We start from the raw sequence: 14,572 nt of genomic DNA on the forward strand, positions 1-14,572 counted from the left end.
TCTTCGGTTTCTTCTTCTCTGGCCGACTTCCAGGCATGGGCGAGAGAAGGATCTATTCTTTGTTGTTGGGGAAAACTAACAGGGACTTCATGGGTTTCTGCAATAATGCTGGTGTCCGATCCTGAACTTTCTTTTCCCAGGTAATTTGATTTCTCTATTCGTTTCTCTCTACGGGATAACTTTCTCCTGATTGTGGGGCTTTCTATACTGCTATCAGAAAAAGGAGCATCTCTCCACCAATCCTGGGTTAGTGTAGGTTGTCGGACATAATCTAGTATTTCTTGGAAATGTTCATAATCAGTTCCAATGATACACTCTTCAATCAGATTGGACATTAGACCCATCGGTAAGACATCCCAGTATATTCCCCATTCCACTGTGATGTTATATAACGGGTATTGTTCCTTATCTCCGTGTATGCAACATATATTCACCCATTGTTCGGTTCCTTTATCAACGATGGGGATTATGTCTTTTCTCACCACTGACTGGCTACACCCTGAGTCAATAAGGGCCCATATTGTTTTTCCATTGACTTTCAGAGGCTGCTTAAACTGTTGGTTACCTTTTCCGGTACATAGTACCCGTCGCCTAGTAACTCCTATTTCCATTGGCTCACTACTATCCTGTCTTCTGGGGCACATTCGGGCAATGTGGCCCCATTCCCCACAGTTGTAACATTGGGGTCCTGCTACCGGTAGGGGAGGGTTAGGAAACCTGTGAGGTATTGTTTCCTCTGCAAATGTCCGTGGCGTCATTTTCGGAGTGGAAGTTCCTGGTTTTAGGCTGGGTCAGGGAGACATATTTCTCACATCCGTGGAGCGATGATAAGCACATGCTAAATCAATCGCCATCTCAGTAGTCACTTTTGGATGCTGACGGATCCAGTGCTTAGTGGTGGTAGGCAAGGACTCTAGATATTGTTCAAGGACAATGGTTTGGATCACTTCCTCCCTACTATTTCCGGAGGAGCCTAGCCATTTTAAGGCCAAATCCTTTACCCAATAATAAAAGGTTCGGGGGTCTTCATTCGGTCCCCATTTGATTTTTCTAAATTTTACTCTGTAGTATTCCGTGTCATGTCCTACGCGTTCTAGGATGCTAGTCTTTATCTCTTGATATGGGGTGGTTCCCCCCGGGTTTGCTGCTTGATATGCTGCTTGTAATAGCCCTGTAAGTAAGGGGGCGACGTACTGACCCCATCTATCCTCAGGCCATTGAGCGGATGATGCCACTCTCTCAAAATTAGTGAAAAAGGCTTCGGGGTCTTCTCCGTCTTGATATTTCTGTAACACGGAACTTGGAACATTGGGGTGTACTTTACTACTAGCAATAGTCTCAGTCAATTTTTTCATAGCCGTCTCATGGACCAGTTGATTATTCGCAAGGATGGTCGCCTGACTTTTCAAAGCGGACTGCAACGCTTCCCTGTCTTCTTTGGCTTCTCGCTGGTGTGCCTCCCACACCAGCTGGAGATGACGTTGGCCCTCGGCCAATTGCTTTATCATATCCTCCAGCGAGGGTTGGTCACTCATTGTTATACTGTTCGATTACTGCGGAGAGGCCACACAGGTCTTATCCCACTTCTGACACCACTGTCGCAGGTCGAACAGTATAAAGACCACTGAAGCGTTATTTAGTTAGGGATAAGTGGTTTATTATTTTGTTTTAGGTAGGCGGAAGGTAGGATATATGCAACCCAACCACAAGTGTTATAGTCTTTCTTAGTCGTTTTGTTCTTCTTCCATATCTTTTCTCGGGTTCGTGATTATATGTTCTTGTCTTGTTTTACAGATGTCCAATCTGCCTTGCTCACTCGTTGGAGTCCGGGTGGATGCCGAAAATAGAAGGGAAAAACGCTAAGGTAAGTATAGATGTTTACTTGGGACACTTCCTTTTTCTCTTATTTCTGGACTGGGAGGTGGTACACACGAAAGGAGGGGGTTGGTGCTGGTGAGGAGTGGTTTGGGGAAATAGAGTGACCACAACTATACTTATAGTGTAGAAATAAGTGACACTGGTGAGCTGTTTTAGTGCCCTTCCCTTTACCTCCCTCTCCAACCCTCCTCTATGACCCCTCCCCAGTCCCTTTCCCTCCAATTTCCCTTCTTTTAGTCCAAATGGACCGTACCTTGTTTAGCCACGACCCTCCAGGGTCATGGCTGGACTGGTAGTGTTCCTCCTGCTGGTCTCCTTGTTCCAGGCTCTGGGGCTCTGTCTCTCTCTCTCTCTCCTCCAGCTCCTCATCAGATTTCCTCCTTGTCTTTTGTTCCTCCTCGTTCCTCCCGTCTCTCGCTGTCTTCGTGGTCCTCTCCTCGCCTCCCTTCTCCTTGCTGCCCAGCGCGTCTCCCTTTTCCGGCTTTCCAGCCCGGGAAACTAACGTCGTTTCCCGGGCAACGCCGTCCCCCCAGCCGCTCTCCGACCGCGTCTCCCCGGCAACGGGAAGACGCGGAAATGACGTATCGGCCTCGGCCGATACGTCATTCGGCTCGCGTGTAGCCGGGATCGCCCGGCTACAGTGCCTAACTCCATTTAGCACAATATTGCCATTCAGTAAGGCCATTCCAATGATTCATACGTCTTCTCGGCACCCATGGCAATCATAATGGCTGGCTTGGCTATCCAGTCTTTTCTTGCCATGCACTTGGCCAGTCTATGTAGGGTGTGTCTCTTTGCCCTGTACAGCATTAAGCCTGATTAATTGAGGTCTACTTACATCTCCACCACCTGAAGCAGGTAGATTACAAGTACCTTTGCAAGGATCTTAGGCCCATATTTATACCTTTTTTTGCACCGCAAAACTTCCAAAATATAATTGTATTTTGTATGTTTGTGCCGCTTTTGCGTAAAAAAATGACGCAAATGTGGCGCGAAAAAAGTATAGATATGGGCCTTAGTTTCAATATTTAGGAGCAATGTTGGGCAGTATGAGGCAACTAATTCCTATAGATTCCCTGGTTTATGACTCATCTCAATCAGTGCTATCCAAAGGTCCTGGGGTGGGATGCCCTTCATTCTTGCCTCAAGAAATATCTTTCAAAGCAAACTCACGATTCAGGATTTTACAAATTTTTTAGAACTCTGGGGAAAACCATTAGGGTTTTTCATCTGGTTCAAGGCGTTGGCTGGCTCCCGTTCCGAGAGGTCAGCATCTAGTGAGCAATTCGCCTCCCTGCGAAGTCTGGATGATGGAATATTGCTAATAAAGTCCTCTAGGTTCTGGGTTACTTATAGAGGTCTCAACTCTAACCCTGTAGAGGTTGGCCAAATGCCTTGAACACACTTGTGTTATGGCATCCGGGGTTTCCTTCTTGGCCAGCCACGCCAGCAGTTTGCTGACTTTGTTGCTAACCTCGTATACTTTTCTTTGTTTGCCATGTAGACCATTTTTGTCTCCTGGAATACCAGGGCTCGCAGGTCATCTCTTGCTGTTTCTGTGTTGGGTGCAAGGCTGTATGGGGGTTAGTCACATAGGGCCTGATTCTAACTTTGGAGGACGGTGTTAAACCGTCCCAAAAGTGGCGGATATACCACCTACCGTATTACGAGTCCATTATATCCTATGGAACTCGTAATACGGTAGGTGGTATATCCGCCACTTTTGGGACGGTTTAACACCGTCCTCCAAAGTTAGAATCAGGCCCATAGTCTGCCTTCCAGGTCACTCATTTTGTGTCAAGTTCTCTGGCCTCTTTGTCTCGCTCCTTATGTTAAACAGAGATGTGCACAATAAGGAGTCCCCTCGGGACCGACTTATATGCCACCCACAAGTGGATCTCTGAATGCATCAAGCCCAGGCTTTCTTTAAAGTACCATTCTGTGGAGTCAGTGATAAGTTTCCTGGTGTTCCAGTCAGTCGAGTCCCGGAGGTCCTGCTTCCTTTCCTCCCTGCTCCCCTAGGTGTCTGTGTATAAGTGGGTTATCAGGGGTGAGTGATCAGAAATGCCTTGTGGAATGATGGCAATGTATCTAAACCTGCCCATGTTTCGGTGTCAGAAACTAATTGAGTCTAGATATAGAGCACATGCTATTGGAGTTATATGTATATTGCGTGCCCCTTGGTGCTCTTACTGCCATAGGTCCACGAGTCTGATTACATCATGGAAGGAAGTCTAGCATGAGTCAAGCCTAGGTCTATCCCCAGTCCTTATCAACCTGTTAATGTCACTCTGGTGGGTTACATTAAAATCACCCCCTATGAGAATTAGACCGTCTGGTACTACTTCCAGCCATGTACTCATTTTGTCCAGACGTTCCGTCTGTAGCCTGGGAGGGAAGTACCAAGATGCAAGCGCCAGACTTACCCCGTTGCACTGCCCACTCACTGCTGCTGGCGACTCAAGTTGTCCACCCAAGTGTGGAACACCTGTAAGGGAATGGAACGTTGCACCAGTATGGCCACCTCCCTGGAGCCTGAGGAGAACCCTGAGTGTACTAGCAGACAGTATCTGCTGTGGTTCAGTACTGGGCAATTGTTTCCTGCAAGGTGCGTTTCCTGCAGGAACATTATATCGGGATTTTGTCTCCAGAGGTATTTTCACATTGCTCCTCAGCTCAGCTTGCTCCCCAGGCCATTGATATTCCGGGTAAGGATATTAATGGCTATTCCCGGGGGAGTCGTGTGGTGTGGCCATCATCTTGTCCATTCACTTTTGCCTGGTGTTCTTACAGGCAAATGTTGACTCATTATTGCTCCCTTAAAACTCCTATGCCTCCCAAACCTCCTCCCAACCTCCTCATGCAACAAAGGCCGGGGAGGGCTTCAAGTTACTGCCACGTTGCCACAGCTGTCTGGAAGAACTGTGTCTCCTTTGACACTGATCTGTAGTTTTGCCGGGAACAATAGGGCATACTTCAAGTGCAGCAACTGGAGGTGGCGTTTCACCTGCAGGAATGTTGTCCATTGCTGCTACACCGCCACTTGTAGTCTGGGTAGATGTAAACTGAGGTGCCCGGCACCCCATTTGCAAAGGAATGTGGGCCTTGAGCTACCTGGGGGATATGATCCTGGTCCCGAAAGTTGAGCAACCAGGCCACTATGGGACTGTGAGGTGCCAGTGGCAGCCTGCCCGGCACTTTCTCTACCATGAACATCTTTGAGGCCTTGCCTTGAAGTCCCTCTGAAATTAGCCAATTCTCCAGGAAAAGTTTCATGCTTGGGCCCTCTGAGTTCTCCTGGACTCAGACCACTTGCACATTGTTGTGCCTGGAGCAGCCTTCCACGTCTTCCTCCTTTTTCTGCAGATGCTCAATGTTTTCTGCGGTGCATGTATTGACTTGTTGCTGTCAGTGACCGTAGGTTCTAGTCGGGTTAACCTGCCTTCTGCTTGTCAACTTCTTATAGTCAGCCAGTTAGAAAGCAGAGATCCAGGACCACCTTGTCAATTTTCTGCTCTAGGGCCTCCTTTGTGTCTCTTATAGCCACACGTATTGTTGCCGTGTGTGATTCCAGTTCCCAAGCGCTTGTTCACAGGACCCTGGCCCAGCATATCATCATTTTGCTAGGGGAGAGGGAGTCCGCTGTCTCATCTTTGGGAGCTCGGATCTCACATCAGTCCTGAAGTATGGCAATTCTCTGTTGTTCTGCCCCTCACCTAGCTGTGGACATGACAGTGTGGGGTACCCTCACCATCCTGTTCTATTGCTGCTCCTTGACCACTGCACCTGAGCTGCCGTATGCGAAGTTGCCCCAGGTGCTCCTACACAGGCCTCTCTCCCCAGGCTGCAGTAATTTGGCTACACCCGTGTCGCTACTTGGCTGCGATGGTCGACATCTTGCCCGGGCCTCTCGAGAGCCTGGTTGCTGGTCTCTGCTTCCTCTGGGACTCCAGTGGGCTGCTCTATTGGTTCCACTGCTTATTTCAGGGCCCGGGTCACCCAAGGCCACCCCCATTCTTACAGAACTCCCGGTAGGGCGTAGAGGCCAGGATCCTTCGCCTTCACGTGGCTGTGCATGGAGCAAAGCGCTCAAGAGGCCATCTTGTCTACAGCCAGGCCATGCCCCCCCACCCCAGATTTAGATTTTTAAGCTTTTGAGCAAACATCCGATAAGGGTTTTGTATCTCCTAGTTCTCTATGCACCTTCTCAATAACATAAGCATGTTATATTATAGATCATCCTTCCCCCTGTCTTTCCGTGCTCCCTGGCAAAATATATGCTGACTCATCATCAGTGAGACAACACGAGATTCAGAACTGATTTACAGAGGACAGTAACTGATGTTCTGCAGGGTTTCCTGTTGGGGTTGCTGTGCACGGCGTTTTAAGGCTTGCACCCATCTGTTCTATGGCGGGGAAGCATTCACATCAGGTCTCTATAGAGCCACGAGTAGTAGAAATGGCATAACACCATATGACTGCAAACACTTGAGGACATATTTACAAGCCCCCTTGCACCTCCTTGCGCCACATTAGGGTAATTTCTTTTACGCCAATGTGGCATTGGGTAGGTGTAGGAAAGTACCATCTTGCCTGGCATGTTACTCCCATATTTCACTGTATATATGTTGTTTTAGTGTATGTGTCACTGGGACCCTGCCAGCCAGGGCCCTAGTGCTCATAAGTGTGCCCTGTATGTGTTCCCTTTGTGATGACTAACTGTCTCACTGAGGCTCTGCTAACCAGAACCTCAGTGGTTATGCTCTCTCTTTGCTTTCCAAATTGTCACTAACAGGCTAGTGACCAATTTCACCAATTCACATTGGCATACTGGAACACCCTTATAATTCCCTAGTATATGGTACTGAGGTACCCAGGGTATTGGGGTTCCAGGAGATCCCTATGGGCTGCAGCATTTCTTTTGCCACCCATAGGGAGCTCTGACAATTCTTACACAGGCCTGCCACTGCAGCCTGAGTGAAATAACGTCCACGTTATTTCACAGCCATTTACCACTGCACTTAAGTAACTTATAAGTCACCTATATGTCTAACCTTTACCTGGTAAAGGTTGGGTGCTAAGTTACTTAGTGTGTGGGCACCCTGGCACTAGCCAAGGTGTCCCCACATCGTTGAGGGCAAATTCCCCGGACTTTGTGAGTGCGGGGACACCATTACACGCGTGCACTATACGTAGGTCACTACCTATGTATAGCGTCACAATGGTAACTCCGAACATGGCCATGTAACATGTCTAAAATCATGGAATTGTCACATGCCATTCTGGCATTGGGGAGACAATTCCATGATCCCCCGAGTCTCTAGCACAGACCCGGGTACTGCCAAACTACCTTTCCCGGGGTTTCACTGCAGCTGCTGCTGCTGCCAACCCCTCAGACAGGTTTCTGCCCTCCTGGGGTCCAGCCAGGCTTGGCCCAGGAAGGCAGAACAAAGGACTTCCTCAGAGAGAGGGTGTTACACCCTCTCCCTTTGGAAAAAGGTGTCAGGGCTGGGGAGGAGTAGCCTCCCCCAGCCTCTGGAAATGCTTTGATGGGCACAGATGGTGCCCATCTCTGCATAAGCCAGTCTACACCGGTTCAGGGATCCCCCAGCCCTGCTCTGGCGCGAAACTGGACAAAGGAAAGGGGAGTGACCACTCCCCTGACCTGCACCTCCCAGGGGAGGTGCCCAGAGCTCCTCCAGTGTGCTCCAGACCTCTGCCATCTTGGAAACAGAGGTGCTGCTGGCACACTGGACTGCTCTGAGTGGCCAGTGCCAGCAGGTGACGTCAGAGACTCCTCCTGATAGGCTCTTACCTGTGTTGCTAGCCTATCCTCCTTCCTAGGTAGCCAAACCTCCTTTTCTGGCTATTTAGGGTCTCTGCTTTGGGGAATTCTTTAGATAACAAATGCAAGAGCTCATCAGAGTTCCTCTGCATCTCTCTCTTCACCTTCTGCCAAGGAATCGACCGCTGACTGCTCAGGACGCCTGCAAAACCGCAACAAAGTAGCAAAGACGACTACTGCAACCTTGTATCGCTGATCCTGCTGCCTTCTCGACTGTTTTCCTGGTGGTGCATGCTGTGGGGGTAGTCTGCCTCCTCTCTGCACTAGAAGCTCAGAAGAAATCTCCTGTGGGTCAACGGAATCTTCCCCCTGCAACCGCAGGCAACAAAAGACTGCATCACTGGTCCTCTGGGTCCCCTCTCAGCACAACAAGCGTGGTCCCTGGAACTCAGCAACTCTGTCCAAGTGACTCCCACAGTCCAGTGACTCTTCAGTCCAAGTTTGGTGGAGGTAAGTCCTTGCCTCCCCACGCTAGACTGCATTGCTGGGTACCACGTGATTTGCAGCTGCTCCGGTTCCTGTGCACTCTTCTAGGATTTCCTTTGTGCACAGCCAAGCCTGGGTCCTCGACACTCTAACCTGCAGTGCACAACCTCCTGAGTTGTCCTCCGGCGTCGTGGGATCTCCTTTTGTGACTTCGGGTGAGCTCCGGTTCACTCTTTTTCGTAGTGCCTGTTCCGGCACTTCTGCGGGTGCTGCCTGCTTCTGTGAGGGCTACTTGTCTTGCTGGGCGCCCCCTCTGTCTCCTCACGCAATTGGCGACATCCTGGTCCCTCCTGGGCCACAGCAGCATCCAAAAACCCTAACCGCGACCCTTGCAGCTAGCAAGGCTTGTTTGCAGTCTTTCTGCGTGGGAGCACCTCTGCAAGCTTCTTCACGACGTGGGACATCCATCCTCCAAAGGGGAAGTTCCTAGTCCTCTTCGTTCTTGCAGAATCCACAGCTTCTACCATCCGGTGGCAGCTTCTTTGCATCCTCAGCTGGCATTTCCTGGGCATCTGCCCAATCTCAACTTTGTTGCGACTCTTGGACTTGGTCCCCTTGTTCCACAGGTACTCTCGTCCGGAAATCAACTTTGGTTGCATTGCTGGTGTTGTTCTTTCTTGCAGAATTCCCCTATCACGACTTCTGTGCTCTCTGGGGAATATAGGTGCACTTTACACCTACTTTTCAGGGTCTTGGGGTGGGCTATTTTTCTAACCCTCACTGTTTTCTTACAGTCCCAGCGACCCTCTACAAGCTCACATAGGTTTGGGGTCCATACGTTATTCGCATTCCACTTTTGGAGTATATGGTTTGTGTTGCCCCTATACCTATGTGCTCCTATTGCAATCTATTGTAACTATACACTGCTTGCATTACTTCCTTTTTCTATTACTGCATATTTTTGGTATTGTGTACATATATCTTGTGTATATTTGCTATCCTCATACTGAGGGTACTCACTGAGATACTTTTGGCATATTGTCATAAAAATAAAGTACCTTTATTTTTAGTATATCTGTGTATTGTGTTTTCTTATGATATTGTGCATATGACACCAGTGGTATAGTAGGAGCTTTGCATGTCTTCTAGTTCAGCCTAAGCTGCTCAGCTATAGCTACCTTCTATCAGCCTAAGCTGCTAGAAACACCTCTTCTACACTAATAAGGGATAACTGGACCTGGTGCAGAGTGTAAGTACCCCTTGGTACCCACTACAAACCAAGCCAGCCTCCTACATTGGTTGTGCAGCGGTGGGATAAGTACTTGCAACTACTTACCACTTTGTCATATTGTACTTTTCATAAGAGAAAAATATACAAAACAAGTTCAGTGTATGTACACCTAACTAAAAAGTCTTGCTTTTCTTCTCTTACTCTATTTGCTAAGTGCTGAAAAGTACCTCTAAAACTTTCTAAAAGTTTCTAAAAAGTTGAAAACGTTTTTTCTGTTTCCTTAAAAAGTTCTGAAACTTTTTCTTTCTTTTTCTGTCCCTTAAACCTTTTTCTATCATGTCTGGTACAGGTCCTACTCTTGATCTGGTCAGCTCTCCTTATGACCACCTTAGCTGGAAAGGTGCAAGGAGTCTCTGCATTGATAGAGGTTTAGGGGTAGGGAAGAATCCCTCTAGAGAATTGTTGATTAACATGCTCATTGAAAATGATAAGGCCTTAGGTGCCACATCAGGTGAGAAGTTAGCAGATGGTTCACACTCTAATTCTGGGGTAGCCCCAGTAAGAATGTTAGATGGTATTCTTTCCAACCTGCCCCTTAGCAGACCACCTAGCATAACTGGTACTAATGTGAGCTCTCATCACAGTAGGGATGTCATTCCTGCAGGCCAGGTTGTTAGAGTGCCAACTGTTAAGGACAGGTATTCCTCTGTTTATTCACACCATTCTTCTGTGTCAAAGCATGCCCAACCCCCCACCCTGATGACAGAATGTTAGAAAGGGAGCTCAATAGATTGAGAGTGGAAGAGTCCAGGCTGAAGCTTAAACAGCAACAGCTGGCTCTAGACAGGGAATCTTTAGACTTAGAAAAACAAAGACAGAGGTTGGGGTTTGGACCCCATGGTGGCAGCAGCAGTATTACAGATAGTAATCCTGTGAAAGAGCATGATTCTATGAATCTGCATAAGATAGTTCCCCCTTACAAGGAGGGGGATGACATTAACAAGTGGTTTGCTGCACTTGGAAGGGCCTGTGTTGTACAGGGGGTCCCTCAAAGGCAGTGGGCTGCTATCCTATGGCTATCTTTCAGTGGAAAGGGTAGGGATAGGCTCTTTACTGTGAAGGAAAGTGATACCAATAATTTTACAGTTTTGAAGAATGCACTCTTGGATGGATTTGGCTTAACCACTGAACAATACAGGATTAAGTTCAGAGAAACCAGAAAAGAGTCCTCACAAGACTGGGTAGACTTTGTTGACTATTCAGTGAAGGCCTTGGATGGGTGGTTACATGGCAGTAAGGTTTCTGACTATGAAAGCCTGTATAATCTGATCCTGAGAGAGCATATTCTGAATAACTGTGTGTCTGATTTGTTACACCAATATCTAGTGGACTCCGATCTGACCTCTTCCCAAGAATTGGGAAAGAAGGCAGACAAATGGGTCAGAACAAAAGTGAACAGAAATGTTCATACAGGGGGTGACAAGGATGGCAAGAAGAAGGATGGTAAGTCTTCAGACAAGGGTGGGGACACATCTAAAAATGAGTCTTCATCAGGCCCACAAAAACACTCTGGTGGGGGTGGTGGGTCCAAATACTCTTCTAATCAAGTAAAGAAACCATGGTGCTATTTATGTAAAGTAAAAGGCCATTGGACAACTGATGCCAGTTGTCCAAAGAAAAGCACCAAGCCTCCCACTACCACAACCCCTACTGCTACACCTAGTGCCCCTAGTAATAGCCGTGGTGGTGGGAGCAAACCTACTAATAGCCAATCCAAGGGAGTAGCTGGGCTCACTTTTGTTAATTTAGTTGGGGTTGGTCTTGTTAAGGAGACCACAGAGGCTGTGTTAGTCTCTGAAGGTGCCATTGATTTGGCCACCTTGGTTGCTTGTCCCCTTAATATGGATAAGTACAAGCAACTTCCCCTAATAAATGGTGTTGAGTTTCAGGGCTACAGGGACACAGGTGCCAGTGTTACCATGGTAATAGAGAAACTGGTCCACCCTGAACAACACCTACTTGGTCACCAGTACCAAGTGACTGATGCTCATAGCAACACTCTTAGCCACCCCATGGCTGTTGTAAATCTCAACTGGGGGGGGGGGGGGGGGGTGCGGTTACTGGTCCAAAGAAAGTTGTGGTTGCCTCAGATTTACCTGTAGACTGTCTACTAGGGAACGATTTAGAGACATCAGCTTGGGCAGAAGTGGAGTTGGAGGCTCATGCAGCAATGCTGGGCATTCCTGGGCATATTTTTCCTTTAACCAGGGCTCAGGCCAAAAAGTAAAAAGAACAGGGTGACTTGGATCCTGGAACAATGGACCAAGTGCTCCCTAAAGCTAGGGTTAGTAAAGGTAAATCCCTACCTACTATCCCTCCCTCTATAGATGATTCAACTTCTGAGGAAGAAGAATTTCCCCCCTGTGCAGAACCTTCACCAGAGGAGCTGGAAGCAGACACTGCTGAGCTTTTGGATGGAGGGGGGCCTGCCAGGGAGGAGCTGAGTGTGGCACAGCAAACCTGTCCCACATTAGAGGGTCTAAGACAGCAAGCTGTCAAACAGCAAATGGGGATGTCAGTGACTCACATAGAGTTTACTGGGAGGACAACCTCTTGTATTCAGAGGCAAGGGACCCTAAACCTGGAGCAGCCAGGAGATTGGTCATTCCCCTGCAATACAGAGAGTTCCTCCTAACTCTAGCCCACGATATTCCCTTGGCTGGACATCTTGGGCAAATTAAAACATGGGAAAGGCTTGTCCCCCTGTTTCATTGGCCTAGGATGTCAGAGGACACAAAATATTTGTGTAAGTCCTGTGCCACCTGTCAAGCCAGTGGCAAGACTGGTGGCACCTCAAAGGCTCCCCTTATTCCACTGCCTGTTGTTGGGGTTCCCTTTGAAAGGGTAGGGGTTGACATAGTTGGCCCCCTTGACCCTCCTACTGCTTCAGGCAATGGGTTTATCTTGGTGGTAGTGGACCATGCCACAAGATATCCTGAAGCAATTCTTCTAAGGACCACTACAGCTCCTGCAGTGGCAAAAGCCCTCCTGGGAATCATTTCCAGGATGGGTTTCCCAAAAGAGGTGGTATCAGACAGGGGTAGCAACTTTATGTCTGCATACTTGAAGGCCATGTGGAAGGAATGTGGTGTAACATACAAATTCACCACACCTTATCATCCACAAACAAATGGACTGGTTGAGAGGTTTAACAAAACTCTCAAAGGAATGATAATGGGACTCCCTGAAAAACTCAGGAGGAGATGGGATGTCCTGTTACCTTGCCTCCTTTTTGCTTACAGGGAGGTACCCAAGAAAGGAGTGGGCTTCAGACCCTTTGAACTCCTATTTGGGCACCCAGTAAGAGGTCCTCTAACACTTGTAAGGGAGGGTTGGGAACAACCTTTAAAAGCTCCTAAGCAAGACATAGTGGACTGTGTACTTGGCCTAAGATCCAGAATGGCTGAGTATATGAAAAAGGCCAGTAAAAACCTCCAGGCCAGCCAGGAGCTCCAAAAGCAATGGCATGACCAGAAGGCTGTTCTGGTTCAGTACCAACCAGGGCAGAAAGTGTGGGTCTTGGAGCCTGTGGCCCCAAGAGCACTCCAAGACAAATGGAGTGGACCCCACATTATTGTTGAAAAGAAGGGAGAAGTCACCTACTTGGTTGACTTGGGCACTGCCAGGAGTCCCCTTAGGGTGCTCCATGTCAATCGCCTAAAACCCTACTATGACAGGGCTGATCTCACCCTGCTCATGGCAACAGATGAAGGACAGGAAGAAGAGAGTGACCCTCTCCCTGATCTCTTCTCTTCCACGGAACAAGATGCTCTAGTGGAAAGTGTAGTTTTAGCAGATTGTCTTACTGCAGAGCAGAAAGACCACTGCATAAATCTCCTGGGTCAGTTTTCTGAACTCTTTTCTACTGTGCCAGGCACCACTTCTTGGTGTGAGCACACTATAGATAATGGAGACAGCATGCCTGTCAAAAGTAAAATCTATAGGCAGCCTGACCATGTCAGGGACTGCATAATACAAGAGGTTCAGAAAATGCTTGAACTGGGAGTGGTTGAGCACTCTGAAAGTCCATGGGCCTCTCCTGTGGTACTTGTACCAAAGCCTCATTCCAAAGATGGGAAAAGGGAAATTAGGTTTTGTGTAGATTACACAGGTCTCAACCAGGTAACTAAAACTGATGCTCACCCTATACCCAGGGCAGATGAGCTCATAGATACACTGGCATCTGCCAAGTATCTAAGCACCTTAGATTTGACTGCAGGGTATTGGCAGATCAAGTTATCAGAGGATGCTAAAGCAAAAACTGCATTTTCGACTATTGGAGGGCACTACCAATTCACAGTAATGCCCTTTGGTTTGAAAAATGCACCTGCCACTTTTCAGAGGTTGGTGAATACAGCCCTGCAAGGGTTGGAAGCTTTTAGTGCAGCATATCTAGATGATATAGCTGTCTTTAGCTCCACCTGGAATGATCACCTGGTCCACCTATGGAAAGTTTTGGTGGCCCTGCAAAAGGCAGGCCTCACTATCAAGGCTTCAAAGTGCCAGATAGGGCAGGGGAAAGTGGTTTATCTGGGACACCTTGTAGGTGGAGAACAGATTGCACCACTTCAGGGGAAAATCCAAACTATCATAGATTGGGTTCCCCCTACAACTCAGACCCAGGTGAGAGCCTTCTTAGGCCTCACTGGGTATTACAGGAGGTTCATAAAGAACTATGGCTCCATAGCAGCCGCTCTTAATGACCTCACTTCTAAGAAAATGCCTAAAAAGGTATTGTGGACAGCTAGCTGTCAGAAAGCTTTTGAGGAGCTGAAACAGGCCATGTGCACTGCACCTGTCCTAAAAAGCCCATGTTACTCCAAGAACTTCATTGTTCAAACTGATGCATCTGAATTAGGGGTAGGGGCAGTCTTATCACAACTCAATTCTGAGGGCCAGGATCAACCTGTTGCTTTTATCAGCAGGAGGTTGACCCCTAGAGAAAAGCGTTGGTCTGCCATAGAGAGGGAGGCCTTTGCTGTGGTCTGGGCACTGAAGAAGTTGAGGCCATACCTGTTTGGCACTCACTTCATTGTTCAGACAGACCACCAACCTCTACTTTGGCTAAAACAAATGAAAGGTGAAAACCCTAAATTGTTGAGGTGGTCCATATCTCTACAGGGAATGGACTA

The 14,572-nt window shown here is 48.0% G+C and overlaps 1 long non-coding RNA gene across 1 annotated transcript in view; it reads left to right on the top strand.

Moving 5' to 3' along the window:
* Positions 1–14,572, top strand: part of LOC138260729 (uncharacterized) — a 37,175-nt gene that overhangs the window by 10,053 nt on the left and 12,550 nt on the right. The window contains exon 3 of the long non-coding RNA XR_011198945.1: positions 1,795–1,864. This is a non-coding gene — a long non-coding RNA (uncharacterized lncRNA). The remainder of the gene's footprint in view (positions 1–1,794; positions 1,865–14,572) is intronic.

This window comes from Pleurodeles waltl, chromosome 10 (assembly GCF_031143425.1).
Source record: "Pleurodeles waltl isolate 20211129_DDA chromosome 10, aPleWal1.hap1.20221129, whole genome shotgun sequence".
Taxonomy (NCBI): Eukaryota; Metazoa; Chordata; class Amphibia; order Caudata; family Salamandridae; genus Pleurodeles; species Pleurodeles waltl.